Genomic DNA, 18,045 nt, shown 5'->3' with positions numbered 1-18,045 from the left:
CCCTCTCCCTTCGTGAGTGACTCTGGACCGTGCTGCGTACGTCTGGTAGCGCTGTAGAAATAATTAATAGTAGTTCAAGAGCTATAGGGGAAAATGATCTCTGCTGTGAGGAGAAAACCATTGAAACCAGTAAGTGTCTTTTAGGGGGGAGGGGGAATTATTGAGAAGAGAAGGGGGTAAGTGCAGGGTAAAAACATAGAAACATGACGGCAGATAAAGGCCAAATAGCCCATCCAATCTGCCCATCTGCAACATCCACTATCTCCTCCTCTCCCTATTGGCTAAGGCTCTTAACATTTGCATCTCCTCTTTCTATTGGCTAAGGCTCTTTACCCCTGCATTGTGATGTCGTAGAACTTTATGGTTATAGAAACTTGACAGCAGATAAAGACCAAATGGCCCATCCAGTTTGCCCATCCACAGTAACCATTATCTCTTCCTCTTTCTAAGAGATCCCACGTGCCTATCCCAGGCTTTCTTGAATTTAGGCACAGAGTCTGTCTCCACCACCTCTTCCTGAAGACTGTTCCACGCATCTACCACCCTTTCCGTAAAAAAGTATTTCCTCAGATTACTCCGGAGCCCGTCACCTCTTAACTTCATCCTCTGTCCTCTCATTCTGGAGCTTCCTTTCAAATGAAAGAGACTCGACTCAGGCACATTTACATTACGTAGGTATTTAAACGTCTCTAGCATATCTCCCCTCTCCTGCCTTTCCTCCAAAGTATACAGACTGAGATCTTTAAGTCTGTCCCAATATGGTCTAAGTCACAAAAACCCACCTAAAGTCACCGGATAAGCACTGCAAACACATCATACAGACCCCCACACACTACCCCAGTTATCACCGACCTCCCCCCACCCCCATAAAAATATTAATTACACCTTTAAAATTCAGCCTCCAGACCTAGTCGTCCAGCACAGAGGCAGCTTAGGTCGTCTTGGGGGTGGGTTAGGGACCCATAGAGAGGAGGACCCATGCCCATAAGCACCTGTAATCACTGCATTGATACTTAAACATGTGCACTCCCCTATACACCCCCAAAACCCTTTTGTACTGGCATATAAGTGGCTCCTGCAGCCATAAGGGCTATTGGGGTGGTAGATAAGTGGGTCTAGGAGATTCTGGAGGTGGTTTGTGGGGGGGGGGGCTCACCGTGACCTATATGGGAGCTGTAGTGAGATGATGACATGGCACCCTTTTTGTGAAGTTCACAGTAGTGCCCTGTAAGGTACCCCACTATTTAGGTGTTATGTCTGAGTGTTCAGTCCATCACTTTGCAGACCCCTCCCATGTCCAACAGGGCTTGTAATAGGTGTTTTTGACTTGGACGAAAAGTTGGACGAAAATGTGGTATAAAGATAGATGATTTAGTGGCTTGGACGATCAGATTGGCAGGACGTATAGTTAGACGATTTTTGAAATGAAAAAAAAATTTTGGACGTATTTTTCGAAAATGTGTCCTAAACTATTGTTTACTTTGGACGACATGCGACTTGGATGTAAACAGACTTAGATGTTCCTTTCAATTATGCCCCTCCATATTAATATTCTATAACAGATTTTGGTGTGACCAGTTCTGCTATGTCTATGGCTAGTATAAATCTGTGCACCTGCCCTTGACCTGCCCCTGGGGAAACACCTAGACACTTCATTAAAGAATAACACCCAAATGCATCTCCTACGAAAAAGGAACTATTGGGAAGTGTAGTTGTACAACTTTAGGATTGTCTACATTTCAAGCCTCGATTCAGAAGGAAGTTTCATTCTCTGAGATGTATTTTTCAGTTATGTGATTGGCTTTGGTTGTGATGACGAGTGCGGAAGCATCAACACAGTATTCTATTTTGCAGTCCTTAATTTGGAGTTAACATAAGAACATAAGCAATGCCTCCGCTGGGTCAGACCTGAGGTCCATCGCGCCCAGCAACCCGCTCACGCGGCGGCCCAACAGATCCAGGACCTGTGTAGTAAACCTCTATCTATACCCCTCTATCCCCTTTTCCAGTAGGAAATTGTCCAATCCTTTCTTAAACTCCAGTACCGTACGCTGCCCTATTAAGTCCTCTGGAAGCGCATTCCAGGTGTCCACCACACGTTGGGTAAAGAAGAACTTCCTAGCATTTGTTTTGAATCTGTCCCCTTTCAACTTTTCCGAATGCCCTCTTGTTCTTTTATTTTTCGAAAGTTTGAAGAATCTGTCCCTCTCTACTCTCTCTATGCCCTTCATGATCTTGTAAGTCTCTATCATATCCCCTCTAAGTCTCCTCTTCTCAAGGGAAAAGAGACCCAGTTTCTCCAATCTCTCAGCGTATGAAAGGGTTTCCATCCCTTTTATCAGACGTGTCGCTCTCCTCTGAACACTCTCAAGTAACGCCATATCCTTCTTAAGGTATGGCGACCAATATTGGACGCAGTACTCCAGATGCGGGTCCACCATCGCCCGATACAACGGCAGGATAACTTCTTTCATTCTAGTAGTAATACCCTTCTTGATTATACCTAGCATTCTATTCACTCTTAGCGGCCGCTGTGCACTATGCCATCGGCTTCATTGTCATGTCCACCATTACCCCCAAGTCCCTTTCTTGGGTACTCTCATTCAATAACATCCCTCCCATCGTATAGTTGTACCTCAGGTTTCTGCTTCCCACATGCAATACTTTATATTTCTCAACATTGAACTTCATCTGCCATCTTGTCGCCCATTCCCCTAGTTTTTTTAAGTCCCTTTGCAATTCTTCGCAGTCCTTCTTAGTCCGAGCTCCACTAAATAGTTTGGTGTTGGTGTTGTCTGCAAATTTTATTATCTCACACTTCATCCCAGTTTCTAGTTCATTTATGAATATATTAAATAGCAGCGGCCCGAGCACCGAGCCCTGTGGAACACCATTCGTGACCCTCCTCTAGTCCGAGTAGTGGCTCTTCACCCCTACCCTCTGTTTCCTACCCGACAACCAGTTTCTGATCCATCTTTGTACATCTCCGTCCATCCCATGGTTCTTCAGTTTCCGGAGTAGACGTTCATGAGGCACCTTGTCAAAGGCTTTTTGGAAATCTAGGTATATGATGTCTATGGGGTCTCCTCTGTCCATCCGTATGTTAATTCCTTCGAAGAAGTGCAATAAGTTAGTTAGGCACGATTTCCCCTTGCAGAAACCATGTTGGCTGGTTATCAGAAGTTCATTTCTTTCAAAATGTTCATCGATGTTTTCTTTTATCAGTGCTTCCACCATTTTCCCTGGAACCGATCTGTGGTTTCCTGGGTCACCTCTTGATCCCATTTTAAAGAAGGACGTGACGTTGGCTATCTTCCAATCCTTCGGGATCACGTCTGTTTTCAGGGATAGGTTGCAAATTTGCTGCAGTAGTTTCGCTATCTCTTCCTTTAATTCCTTCAGAACCCTTGGATGGATTCCGTCCGGACCTGGGAATTTGTCAGGTTTTAGTTTTTTCTATCTGCCTGCGTACATCTTCCAAGCTCACTTCCATGGATGTTAATTTTTCTGCTTGACTTCCATTGAAGAATTGCTCAGGTTCCGGTATGTTGGTTGTGTCTTCATTTGTAAATACAGACGAAAAGAACATGTTAAGTCTTTCTGCGACCTCTTTCTCCTCCTTCACCACTCCCTTCTTGTCTCCGTCATCCAGTGGTCCCACCTCCTCCCTAGCCGGCTGCTTCCCTTTAACATTTCTGAAGAACAGTTTGAAATTTCGTGTATCCCTGGCTAGCCTCTCTTCATACTCTCTTTTGGCTTTTCGGACTACACGGTGACATTCTTTTTGATACTTCCTGTGCTCTTTCCAGTTCCCCTCAGTTTTGTCCTTTTTCCATTTTCTGAATGAATTTTTCTTATTGCCTATCGCTTCCTTCACTATATTAGTTATCCATGCCGGGTCTTTTGTTCGACTCTTTTTGCACCCCTTTCTGAATCTGGGGATATACAGATTTTGCGCCTCACTCACTGTGTCCTTGAAAAAAGACGAGGCATGGTCTACCGTTTGCCATTTTTTGGAAATGTTCCTAAGTTTCTTTCTTACCATTCCCCTCATTGCTTCATAGTTTCCTTTCCTGAAGTTAAAAGTTGTCACTATGGTTCTCTTTCCTACATCAACCTTGAACTTGATCATATTATGATCGCTGTTTCCCAATGGTCCCACTACTTCCACTTCCTTTGCAGGTCCCCGGAACCCATTTAGGATTAGATCCAGAGTTGCATTTCCTCTCGTCGGTTCTCCAACAAGCTGCTCCATGAAGCAATCTTGTGTAGCCTCCAAGAATTCTGTCTCCCTAGCGCATCTTGAGCTTCCAAGACTCCAGTCTATCCCGGGGTAGTTGAAGTCTCCCGTAATAACCGTGTTACCGCTTTTGCATTCTCGCTTCATCTCGGCTTCCATTTCTTCATCGATATCTCTGGTTTGCCCGGGTGGATGATAGTATAAGCCCATCTTTATTTCATGCTCTTTCCTTCCCGGTATTTTAACCCATAGCGATTCCAGCTTGTTAGTCATGTCTGCTGTGTCCATTCTTGTCAATTGTATGCTTTCTTTTATGTATAGTGCTATTCCACCTCCTTTCTGTCCTGACCTATCCTGGCGATAGAGCTTGTACCCCGGCAGTGCTGTATCCCATTTGCTTTCCTCATTCCACCATGTTTCAGAGATTCCAATGATGTCTATGTTCTCTGCATTGGCCATGGCCTCTAATTCCCCCATTTTGTTTCTTAGGCTCCTTGCATTAGTATATATGCAATTTAGATCCTGGTATTTTGTTGTCTTCATTTCCTTTCTCTGTGCTTCGGTCTTTAATGTCTTCTCATTTGCCACAATCTTTCTAGCCTCCTCTTCTGGGTTAGTTGACTCCTGTAATTTGTCTCTTGTTTCATCCCAGCCTTGTTTCCCCTTAGTATCTTCACAGGATACCTTCTTCTGAATTGTCGACGCTTGGTTGACTGTCGGCTTTCCCCTTCCTCTTAGTTTAAAGCCTGTTCTATTCCTCTCTTGACGTTGTTTGTTAGAAGTCTGGTTCCCGCCGCGCTCAGGTGCAGTCCATCCCTCCTATAGAGCTTGCTCTTGCCCCAGAACGTTGTCCAGTTCCTCACGAAGTGGAATCCTTCTTCCTCACACCATTTCCTCATCGATTGTAGTTCCTCCTGCCTCTTCACATCTGCCCTTGGTACTAGTAGGATCTCTGAGAATGCTATCTTCTAGGTCCTCATCTTCAGCTTCCTTCCCAGATCTTGAGCTGTTCTATCAGTGTGCTTCTTCTGTAGTCTCTCCTGCTGACATCATTCGTCCCGATGTGGATCATTACTGTGATCTCTTCCATCTCAGCTCCTTCCAGGATCTTTCCAATTTTGTCCATGATGTCCTTGGTCCTCGCTCCTGGGAGGCAGGTCACCAGCCGATCCTCTCTCCCTCCTGCTACGTGGCTGTCCACATGCCTCAGGATCAAGTCTCCCACTAGGATCGCTGACTTTCCCTTCTTCAATTTTCGCTTCGGTCTCAGGTCAATGTCCTCGGTGTGCTTCGCTCTTTCTTCTTCTGGGCATCGACTAGCCAATTCTTTCCCCTCGTGCGGTATTCCTCTGTAGGTGTTTTCTTTGAGGTCATCTGCTTCTTGTTCTTCCTTCCATGATGGTGTTGGTATAACTTCATTTTTCATCTGAAGTTCATTCTCTTCCACCCTCCTCCTGTATGCTTCCTCAATGAATTTCTCAAGTTCCCTGACTTCTTCCTCGATGTGTCTCTCACTCATGAAGTCTTCAGCTGTCTTGATTGGGTCCTCCGTGGTGTAAAGTCCTTCTAGCTCCTGTATCTTGTCCTCTAGTCGCTTGACTTCCTTCTTCAAGCTTTTCAGCTCCTGACACTGACCGCATACATATGACTGCCTCCCCGAGGGGAGGTAGTCATACATATGACAGTCTGTGCAGAACACTGGAAAGCTTATCTTCTGGTTTTCCTCTGCTTCCATTGTCCTTCCTACTTTAAGATAACAGTTAAGATTACGTGTTCTTTCTGTGCCTGCTTCCTGCCTTCTTCTTGTGTGTGCTGCCTTTGCTCTCTACCTTGCCTTAGCTTACTGTTGCTTGTGTGCATTTATTCCTTCTGCGCCTGCTTCTTCCTTACCTTTCAGTCCTTCCCTGGTGCTCTTGGGTGTAGTGACTTGGCCCTTCTTGAGGCCTTTTGTAAAGGCGCTCTCGCTAAGGTAAGCGCCTTTGCCGCTCGCCTTCTCCGCGCGCCGAACGGCTGTGCGCCGTTGGCTCCTCCCTTTTTAAGAGGGAGTCCGACGCTACCTTTGACACGGTGCGGGTGGGCGGAGCGAACTCTCGCCTCTTCCCCGAGCCTTCTGCTTCCTCCTGTGTTCCTTCCCCTCCTGTGTTTGGCCCAACGCTGCTCCTCTCTTCGGCACCGAACAGGAGAACCCCGACGTTGCTCCTCTCCTCTCCTCGGCCGCGTGTGCCGAGCTGGCTCCTCTCCTTTCAAGAGGGAGTCCGGCGCTGCCTCTGACACGGTGGGGGTGGGCAGAGAGAACTCTCACTGCTTCCCCAAGCCTTCTGCTTCCTCCTGTGTTCCTTCCCCTCCTGTGTTCGGCCTGACGCTGCTCCTCTCCTCGGCACCAAACAGGGGAACCCTGATGCTGCTCCTCTCCTCTCCTCGGCCGCGTGTGCTGTGCTGGTTCCTCCCCTTTCAAGAGGGAGTCAGGTGCTGCCTCTGACGCGGTGGGGGTGGGCAGAGCGAACTCTCGCCACTTCCCCGAGCCTTCTGCTTCCTCCTGTGTTCCTTCCCCTCCTGTGTTCGGCCCGACGCTGCTCCTCTCCTCGGCACCGAACAGGGGAACCCCGACACTGCTCCTCTCCTCGGCCGCGTGAGCCACGCTGGCTCCTCCCCTTTCAAGAGGGAGTCCGGCGCTGCCTATGACGTGGTGGGGGTGGGCAGAGCGAACTCTCGCCGCTTCCCCGAGCCTTCTCCTTCCTCCTGTGTTTCTTCCCCTCCTGTGTTCGGCCCAACACTGCTCCTCTCCTCGGCACTGAACAGGGGAACCCCGACGCTGCTCCTCTCCTCTGCTTCTCCTCCTCTCCTCCATAGCAACACCGGACCCCGGAAGAAGGCCTTTTACGACCGAAACACGGCCCGTGTCGGGTCTATACCACAAACTTTTTACTATGTTTAATATTGTGTTTCATTTTGATTTTTCTTTGCACCTCGTTCAAATAAAGATTTCATCAAGATGATCAGTTCCACAGTTCTCCTGGTTTTTGTTATGTGCATTTCACCCCTATGTTGGCACTCAACGACTGTTATCTCCCACTTGTACTCCTACAGCTGGGCACCTAATTAGTGCCTGATTTTAGCTGCCTTTTGTAGAATTAACCCCAAACCCCCAAATTCTCAAGAAGGTGAACACGGCCAATTTGCGTGCAGAGCTTAATAGGCCTAATCAGTGCTGATAATTTGGCCATTAACACCTTATAATTGATGTTAATTGGAACTAGTAAAAAAGTTATGTGCACGACTTGGAAAGCACGGAAGTATGCGCCATTTGCAGTGCGCGAAACTGAAAAGGGGGCATGGTTGGGGCAGACCGTTGGCGTTCCTAAAAGATAACATGCACCGTTAAAGCATATGCCCGATCCACACACAACTTAGGGCTCCTTTTACATAGGCGCGCTAGCGAGGTTAACACGCATGACTTTTCATCACGCGCTAACCCCCGTGTTGGCCAAAAACTACCCCCTGCTTGAGAGGAGGCGGTAGCGGCTAGCGCATCCGGCGGTTTAGCACGCACATTAAACCGCTAGCGCGCCTTTGTAAAAGGAGCTCTTAGGCAAGCGCATTTACAGTAGGCCTAGTTTCAGCCTTCCCCCACCCTCTCCCCCTTCCCTTTCCCCTTTCTCCAGCAGGAGCAGCATGCCCACGTCGGTGTCGGTTTGCCCTTTGACGCCACTTCCTAGGCGCGGGTCCCGGAAGTGATGTCGCAGAGAATGCCGATGCCAACGTGGTCAGTAACCTTCTGCCCGGGAAGGCAAGGGGCGGGCCACTCCCCCTAACTATGCCACTGGGTGCACCTAAAAATTTATGTGATGAACAGGCACTAGCACGATTCTGTAAAAGGTACGTGCGTTTTGTAGAATCGTGCTAAGACTTGTTCCAGTCGTTGCTGATTTTTTTGGGGCACTATGGCCCGGATTCTGAAAGTGGCGCCGTAATCAGCAGGCGTCTGAAAAAAAGGGTGTCACTCAGATTGCGGCGCCATTTTCAGAATCGCGACCCGCGTCATAGGTAGGTGCTGGAAACGTAGGCCAGAGTTTCACAGGCCTACGTTTCTGGCGCCTACCTTCAATGTAGAATGACCCTTAGTGGCGCGGAGCATCAAGCCCTCCCATAACCACACCCGGTTTGACGTTCGGTGCTGCTAAGCATCTGTGTAGATGCGATTCTGGCACTGCGTTCGCAGGCATCTCATGGCGCCTATTTTTTTTCTTTTAATTTGATTTTAATTAGTTTTTTTTTGCCACACTATTAATAGCCAATTAAAACAATTAACTTAGTTGCCGGTGGAACCTTCTTAACTAGGATTATCAGATTTTCCATCTGGAAAATCCGGACACCTAGACCCGCCCCCAGTCCTGCCAATATCACCCATCCCCATTGCATCTCCTCTTGAATCCTGCCTCAGCCTTGTCCCCTGCTGTCTGCTCTCGTCGGGCAGGGCATCCGCACACGCGCAGATGTGAAGCCATGACATCATGTGCACGCAGGCATGCGTGTGATGTCATTGTGTCACATCCGTGCCTGCACAGAAGCCTCCTACCCGAAGGAGAGTTTTTCAAAACCCGGAGAGAGTGCAGGGTTTTGAAAAGCTGACCGGACCCCCGGACATGTCCTCAAAAGGAAATCCGGACGTCTGGTAACCTATTCCTTTTTGAATCCAGGCCTATATGTTGAATCATACCCAAAGTGTGTTATAAATGAAACAAAAGTGCCCCCTCTCCCTTCCAATGTGTTGCCTTTAATTTGGATTTGCATTGAATTATGTTGCAATTGTCATTTTCTTTCAAAAGAAACGCACACCTCTGTACCGTTTTTGAAGAGGACAGTTATTCTATGCGAAATCATTTTGTTAATGTGGGGAAAAAAATATGTCAAAGCATTTATTGTATTTTCGTTCAAATCTTCCCTTCTGAACGTACATGGATTTTATTATCACTACGCTGACCTGTGAGCAATTCAATTATGTTCAAAGTACTTCACAGCCAGTAGGACTAATCGTTTAAATAGAAGCAGTTGACTTGAAGTTGTTGCTTTAATAAGTAGCTGTCAAAAAAATTAAAAAGCTATATTTATGACATAAATGCTGTTCATTTGAGCGGGGGAGGGGCACAGTCATTATCCAAATAAGCATTAATTTTAAGACATGTAAATATAAGCTGACAGATTAAACACCTGCTTTAAATATTTCTTCACACACTCCGAAAAGGAGACTGGATGTGCATTGCTCTGCAGCTCTTCTCCAAATCATTGGCGGCCATTTTGAAAACCATCCAATCATGCTCTTATGATTGCACAGAGGAAGAAATATGGTGGCAGCTTCCTCTGCCAGTATGTTTATTCAAGGAAATCCTTTCTATTGTGAATCAAAATGTTTCTAATGCATTTTCACCCATATAGTTGTCTTCTAGTCATTGACTAGCAGCTTAAGTCCCTTGAAGGAATTCACCATCATTCTGCAGCACAGACAGGAAATGACATCACTAGAGTAGTTCACTCAAGTGAGAGGCAGAGCCACCAATGGCCACTGACTCTCAGAAATAGGAGAATAAATACTGAATGAATGAGGCTGCACAGCGGGACATCAGTTGATGCCAGATCATAAGCCATCTCTGTTATTACTATATTATTTGAAGCCTGACTTTAGGCTTAGTGAGGGCCTGTTAAGTTTGTTCAAGAGCCTCCTCTAAGGAACCATCTCAAAGGCTTTGCTGAAATCTAAGTAAATTACATCTAGCACATGTCCTAGATCCAGTTTTCTGTTCGCCTAGTCAAAGAATTCAATCAGATTCATTTGACATGATTTACCTTTAGTCTTGGACCTTGTAACCTAGTAGATTCTAGGAAATTCACTATTCTTTCCTTCAGCAAGACTTCCATTATTTTTCCAATAACTCAAGTGAGGCTTACCAGCCTGTAGTTTCCCTCCATCTATGTGACCGCTTTTGGGAACCGCTCTTCTCCAATCTCATGGAACTCCTCCCATCTCCAGGAATTAATTGAACAAATCTTAAGTGGACCCACCACAACCTCTCGGAGCTCCCTCAATATCCTGGGATGGATCCCGTCCGATCCCAAAGCTTTGTCCACCTTCACTCCATTCTCAAGTGTAACTTTGCTAGCCATTCGCAGTCCTTCTCCAGGATTTTCTTCCGTGAACGCAGAACAGAAGTATTTGTTTAACACGTTTGCTTTCCACTTTTCATCTTCCTTCTTTCACTAATATACTGGAAAAACGTTTTGTCTCCCTTTTTTACATTTTTAACCATTTGCTCTTCCATTCGTGCTTTCGCCAGACGTATCTCTCTCTTGGCTTCTTTCAGTTTCATCCAGTCGTCCTTTCTACAGAATAAATCATAAAAGTCTGTCAAGTTGTCATGGTCAGTTAGCAGTGACCGATCCAGATCACAAATACCCGGCAGAAGCCCAAATGGTAGCAAGATTCCATACTACCTACCCCAGGGCAAGCAGTGGCTTCCCCTATGTCGGTCTCAATAGCAAACTATGGATTTTCCTACAGGAACTTGTCGAAACCATTTCTAAACCCAGATGTGCTATTCGCTGTTATCACATCCTCAGATCTTAACTATTGTTTTAAAAGTATATCCATGTAACTTCACTGAGTGCCCTTGCTTTTTTGGAAAGCGTAAAAAACCGATTTACTTTTACCCTTCTACACCACTCAAGATTTTATAGACTTCTATCATATCTCTCCTCAGCCATTTCTTTTGCAAGTTAAAGAGTCCTAAACTCTTTAGCTTTTCCTCATATGACAGGCGTTCCATCTTTGGACCTACTGGAACTCTATTTTTGGAACCTTTTCAAGATACGGCAACCAGGACTGAACACATTACTCAAGGCGAATTCACACCATAGAGCGATACAGAGGCATCAGAACATTCTTTGTCTTATTTATCCTTTTCTAACAATCTCTGGCATCCTGTTTTCTTTTTCGGCTGCTGCTGCAAACTCGGCAGATTTTAGCATATTTTCCGTAACGGCATCTCAAACATTTTTAGCTTCAGCATATTAAACGGAGCAAATGTTTCTTGTGGCACATTATAATTGAAATTATAAAATTGCAAAACCAGCAAAAAATATTGCTGCCTGTATACAGTCTCTTGCTCTGTAAACCAATCTGAACTGTTTGCGATATTGCGGTTTATAAAAATAAAGTTATTATTATTATTAATTTATACAAGATAAAGGAATATCAACTGCCTACACCTGCCAAATTTCAGCCTCAGGTATGGACTAATTTATGTCTTTAAAAAAAAATGAGACCCTTTAACAATAAAAAAAAAAGTCCAAAAGTCTGCTTTTTGGAGAAACAAATTTGAAAAAAATAGCAAATGTATAAAAAAGTATATCTCTGTGAAATAAAAATGAATTGTCCCTCTCCACTGACCCTATAATACAGTAAACATATGTTTCAGAAATAAAGTTGCCCAAATTCACCTCTCTAAGTTTTTATAGCCTTTATCTCTGTTATTTGTAACCCCACTTCTGGTACTTTTTTGCATTGCCAATAGAACCAGTACATGTTATATTTTGGATGCAATGAAGAATATTTCATTAATAATGGATGGATGAGATCATGCCACTAACTCATGACAACATACACAGTGCAGGAGTAGAAACATGACGGCAGATAAAGGCCAAATGGCCCATCCGCAGCATCCACTATCTCCTCCTCTCCCTATTGGCTAAGGCTCTTAACATTTGCATCTCCGCTTCCTATTGGCTAAGGCTCTTTACACCTGCATTGTGAGGTCATAGAGCTTTATGGCTATAGAAACATGATGGCAGAAAAAGGCCAAATGGCCCATCCAGTCTGCCCATCCGCAGTAACCATTATCTCTTCCTCTCTCCAAGAGATCTCATGTGCCTATCCCAGGCCCTCTTGAATTCAGACACAGTCTCTGTCTCCACCACCTCTTCCGGGAGACTGTTCCACGTATCTACCACCCTTTCCGTAGAAAAAGTATTTCCTCGGATTACTCCGCAGCCTATCTGTAGTTTGCCATTGCCTTCTACTGGACAGTGTGTGGCTCTGCTGTGTTGCTGCTGCCCAACATGGGGCCCCTCAGCCTATGGCACCTGGTATTCCTAGGTGGTCTCCCATCCAATTACTAGCCAGGCCCGACCCTGCTTAGCTTCTGACAGTAAGAGTAGACCTACTCAGAGTAGGGTTGCCAGATTTTCCATTCAGAAAATGCGGACGCTTAGACCCACCCCAGGCCCGCCCAGTTCCACTCATCCCCACCCTGTAACGCCCTAATCCTTGCCCTCCAGGCCCGCCCAAACATTCATATTACTGAAGGGAATAGACTTAGTACAGAAAGAAAGACTGTTCACCCTCTCCAAGTTAGGGAGAACGAGAGGACACTCTCTAAAGTTGAAAGGGGATAGATTCTGTACAAATGTAAGGAAGTTCTTCTTCACCCAGAGAGTGGTGGAAAACTGGAATGCTCTTCCGGAGTCTGTTATAGGGGGAAACACCCTCCAGGGACTAAAGACAAAGTAGATAAAGACAGGTTGTTCACTCTCTCCAAGGTAGAGAGAACGAGAGGACACTCTCTAAAGTTAAAAGGGGATAGATTCCGTACAAACGTAAGGAAGTTCTTCTTCACCCAGAGAGTGGTGGAAAACTGGAATGCTCTTCCGGAGTCTGTTATAGGGGGAAACACCCTCCAGGGACTAAAGACAAAGTAGATAAAGACAGGTTGTTCACTCTCTCCAAGGTAGAGAGAACGAGAGGACACTCTCTAAAGTTAAAAGGGGATAGATTCCGTACAAACGTAAGGAAGTTCTTCTTCACCCAGAGTGGTGGAAAACTGGAATGTTCTTCCGGAGTCTGTTATAGGGGGAAACACCTTCCAGGGACTAAAGACAACGTAGATAAAGACAGGTTGTTCACTCTCTCCAAGGTAGAGAGAACGAGAGGACACTCTCTAAAGTTAAAAGGGGATAGATTCCGTACAAACGTAAGGAAGTTCTTCTTCACCCAGAGAGTGGTAGAAAACTGGAACGCTCTTCCGGAGGCTGTTATAGGGGAAAACACCCTCCAGGGATTCAAGACAAAGTTAGACAAGTTCCTGCTAAACTGGTGAGACTGGACTCATTTGGAGCACTGGTCTTGACCTTGGGGCCGCCACGTGAGCGGACTGCTGGGCAGGATGGACCATTGGTCTGACCCAGCAGCAGCAATTCTTATGTTCTTATGTCCCCGCTGCCTGCTCTTGTCAGGCAGGGTTTTGAAAAGCCGTCCAGAGCCCCTGGACATGTCCTCAAAAGGAGGGCATGTCCGGGAAAATCCGGAGATTTGGTAACCCTATCTCAGGGCAGCCAGGCTGTAAGCTCTTTATTCAAAATAGAAATAATGAAATTCAAATTCATTCTCTGGACAAAGCTCATTATCAGAAGAAAAGATTAGCCACTGAATGTACTGAGCAAAAGTGTCCTGTTCAGTTCATTGATTTTATGTACCTGGAGGCTAGGGGCAGGTGGCTTCACTGATATGAAATGATCAAAGGAAATGCACTGGTTACGCAGCAGGAATTTCGATAGCATTTAATAGGGATTCATTTTCTGGCACTTTTAAACTCACAATGAAAGTGGCTTTGAGAAGGCGGAACTCAGCAGCTAAATGCGAAGCTACAGTTAGGGCCCCCCTTTACTCCGGGGCGCTATGCTTAATGCACGCTAAAACGCAGAGCGTACCTTCGTAAAACAGGGGGTTAGTGTCCGGTTTCTCAAGCTGAATTAGCTCTTTGTGGCTTTGAGCATTGCTAACAGTTCAGCGCATTAGCTCAATACATACCGATTGCTTTGTGAAATCGCTAATGTCTACAGTTGCTTTGTGGAGTATGGAATAGGGAAGGACTATGCGGATAATGCAGAGTATCGCTCGACCTTTCGGTGGTCTTCGACCCGGTCGATCATTCGTCACTTATTTCACAGTTAATATCCACTGAGATTTCAAGTTTCAAGTTTATTAAAATTTTTGATTAATCGCTTTGTCTTTTTTCAAAGCGATGAACATACATATATATAAATAGAATTAGTTAAAATTACAATATTAAAAACAAAAATTAAAACATTAATTATACATGACCGTAAAAATAAATGTAAAAGAGACAAAAAACATGACACGACATGAGTATAGGGAAAAAAGGGATAAGAACTACAAAATATAATTAAAAGAAGGTTGGGTAAAAATATAAGGTAGGAATTTATTTTCTTTAAATATTGAATCATTGTGTTCCAGATTATAAGTTATTAATCAAAAGCGTCTTTGAAAAGGAACGTTTTTAAATTAATCTTGAATTTATCAATATCATGCTCTTTTCATAGGTAGATTGGCAAGGAGTTCCACATTTGTGGAGCAGTAACAGAAAAGATAAATTGTCTTCTAGTATTTATAATTTTAAGAGATGGAATTGTCAGTAAATGCTGTTCGTTAGATCGCAATACTCTATTTGTGGAATAGGGAATCAGTGTTTTATAGATAAAAGCAGGAGTTTTAAAAAACATTGCTTTAAAAGTCAGTAGACATATTTTATATGTTATTCTATGGGTTACTGGAAGCCAGTGGGCGTTCTTAAGAAGCGGCGTTACGTGATCAAATTTTTTTTTTGTTGTTATTAATTTAATGGCAGTATTTTGTATTATTTGTAACCGTCTTATTTCATTTTGTGCAATTCCCTTAAAAAGTGCATTGCAATAATCCATTTTGGAAATTATTAATGAATGTATAAGAATATTTAATGATTTAGGACAAAGATATTGTGACAAGGAGCGAATTTGGCGGAGTCTAGTACAATCCTAACGGGGTTCAAATTGTTTTTCATGAATCGAAAATTCAGAGTTCATACCTCTATCTAGGGTTACCTGACGTCCGGATTTCCCGAGACCCCCCCCTGAGGGGCTCCACAATCCAGATCGAAAAGAGAGGAAGGCAAATTGATTGAGGTAGGGTTTTGCTCAAAAGGAGGACATATCTAGGGGTCCGGATGGCTTTTCAAAACCTGGCACTTTTATCAGGGTTTAGAAAAGCTTGGAACGAATCACTGTCGGGGGGGGGGGGGGGGGGTTAGAGCAGGATTTGGGGCAGGGATAGGTGGAACTGGGCAGGCCTGGGGACGGGTCTAGGGGTCCAGATGTTTCAAACCTCTATCAATTTGTCTTCCTCTCTTTTCGTTCTGGATTGTGGAGCCCCTGAGGGGGTCTGTTCTATCACCACTGCTGGTCAATATATTTCTCAGTCCTCTCGCCACATTGATTCAAGATTTCAATATTAAGGCGTTTATTTATGCCGATGGCATTCCCGATCCTTTCATCAAATATAGATTTGTCACCACTCCAACAATTCACCTTCGACCTCAAATTGGCTTAAAATTCATGGGATGATCCTGAACCCTTCAAAAACAACTGTTTGCTGGGTTACCAGTCTTCTACCGGTACCGAAGTACGATATTCGTCTATTTGACACTGACTTGACCCTGTGACCTGTTTTCACTATCTTGATCTTCTATGCGCAACGGAACTGCGTTGGAACATTTAGCGCTCTGGGTCATGGTAGAAACCTCTACCACGGCTTACATAAGAATCGCCGCTGGGCACGATGGGTCAGACCAGTGGCCCATCGTGCCACTGTGACATCATAATGCCTCATTCCACCAATAAGAGCCAACCTCATCAGTGATGTCACAGTGGCTTGATTGTCCTAGACTTGGCTCACGTTTGCTACATTTCGTTTTCTAGAGTGGTGCAGTGGTTAAAGCTACAGCCTCAACACCATGAGGTTGTGGCTTCAACCCCACGTTGCTCCCTGTGACCTTGGGCAAGTCACTTAATCCCCCCATTGCCCCAGGTACATTAGATAGACTTGAGCCTGCTACCATAGACAGGGGGAAATGCTTGAAGTTCCTGGATATAAACCACTCCAAAAAGGCGGCATACCAGTCCCCCAATTTTCCACTCCAAGTCAGTAACAGTTTTACTATGCCACCGTCGTAAAAGATAAGAGTCGGTGCCAGATTTCTGCCCAGGCTGGAGAAGTTACAGCTTAGGGCTTTACGCTGCACGTACAAAAAAGTGATATACATTAATCATAATTGTTGTTTTTATCATTGACTATTGCTGATTGCTTTATAGTTGTTTAATTTATTATCTATTAAGCTTAATTTATAACATTTTATTGAAGGAAGTAATATAATATAATACAAAAGATTCCATTTCAAATAGATTCACAATTATAATTATAATATTTACAAACATATATCTATCATTCCTTCAAAATATATTTCCATATGACCCAAATCTACCCCCCTACCACCCCCCAGGTTAAAACTTACCACCTACATAATCGAGGGAGGTCTCTGAAATGTTCCATAATACATTTAAATCCAGCCCAGGATATAGGCTAAGGGCTCCTTTTACGAAGGCGCATTAGCAGTTTAACGCACGTAATAGCGTGCGCTAAACCGCCGGACACACTAGCTGCTACCGCCTCCTCTTGAGCAGGTGGTAGTTTTTCGGCCAGCGCCGGGGTTAGCGCATGATGAAAAGTCACGTGAGTTAACCCCGCTAGCGCTGCTTCGGAAAAGGAGCCCCAAGGGTTAAAACTTATTGTAATACATACAGCTTAGTATCATCCGAGTGAAGATGTAGATCTCTCTTGGCTAGGCTTACCGGATTTTCCGTTTGCAAAATCCGGACCCCCCCCAGGCCCACCCAGTTCTACCCATCCCCACCCTGTTACGTCTCAGCCCCACCCCCGCTGCCTGCTCTCATTGGGCAGGAGCACATGCCTGATCGTGATTTGCTCCAAGCTTTTCAAAACCCGGACAAGGTGCCGGGTTTTGAAAAGCCACCCGGGCCCCTTGGTGGATTTGCCCACCCCCACCTGGCTAATCTTCCTTTGCCCCATGAGACTGACGGGGAGGTGTGGCCTAGTGGTTAGAGCGGCTGCCTCCGCAGCCTGAGGTTGCAAGTTTACTCCCAGCCTGCTCTCTGTGACCTTGGGGCAGAAAGGGAAAATACCAAAGAGTACCTGATTATTATTCAAGGAATTGTAAAACACATTGAGTGAATCTCTTCTGATAAAGGCAGTTAATAAATAAAAAAATATATCAAATTGTGAAATTTCTCTGAAATATTAGATACAATAGTGACTTGTATTAATCATAAACAATAAACTATGGGGTCCTTTTACCAAGGTGCCCGCACACACATTAGTCCTTAGGTCAAAAACCAGTGCCCTAACCGAGACCAGCCCTACCTGCATACGTTCTGGTTCAGCAGGAACTTGTCTAACTTTGTCTTGAATCCCTGGATAGTGTTTTCCCCTATAACAGCCTCCGGAAGAGCATTCCAGTTTTCCACCACTCTCTGGGTGAAGAAGAACTTCCTTACGTTTGAATCTATCCCCTTTCAACTTTAGAGAGTGCCCTCTCGTTCTCCATACCTTGGAGAGGGTGAACAACTTGTCCTTATCTACTAAGTCTATTCCCTTCATTATCTTGAATGTTTTGATCATGTCTCCTCTCAATCTCCTCTGTTTGAGGGAGAAGAGGCCCAGTTTCTCTAATCTTTCGCTGTACAGCAACTCCTCCAGCCCCTTAACCATCTTAGTCGCTCTTCTCTGGACCCTTTCGAGTAGTACGTCCTTCTTCATGTACATGCTAAATCAGTTGTTTATTTTAAAAATTTCTATATCGTTTTAAACCAAAATGGTTTACAAAAATGTTACATCCATAAAATTTTAC

The 18,045-nt window shown here is 44.8% G+C and overlaps 1 protein-coding gene across 12 annotated transcripts in view; it reads right to left on the bottom strand.

Moving 5' to 3' along the window:
* Positions 1 to 18,045, bottom strand: part of DMD (dystrophin) — a 2,510,493-nt gene that overhangs the window by 1,581,456 nt on the left and 910,992 nt on the right. The gene's annotated exons all lie outside the window — the stretch shown is intronic.

The sequence above is a fragment of the Geotrypetes seraphini genome, chromosome 6, assembly GCF_902459505.1.
Source record: "Geotrypetes seraphini chromosome 6, aGeoSer1.1, whole genome shotgun sequence".
Classification (NCBI taxonomy): Eukaryota; Metazoa; Chordata; class Amphibia; order Gymnophiona; family Dermophiidae; genus Geotrypetes; species Geotrypetes seraphini.
This window is presented reverse-complemented; position numbering and strand designations above follow the sequence as displayed.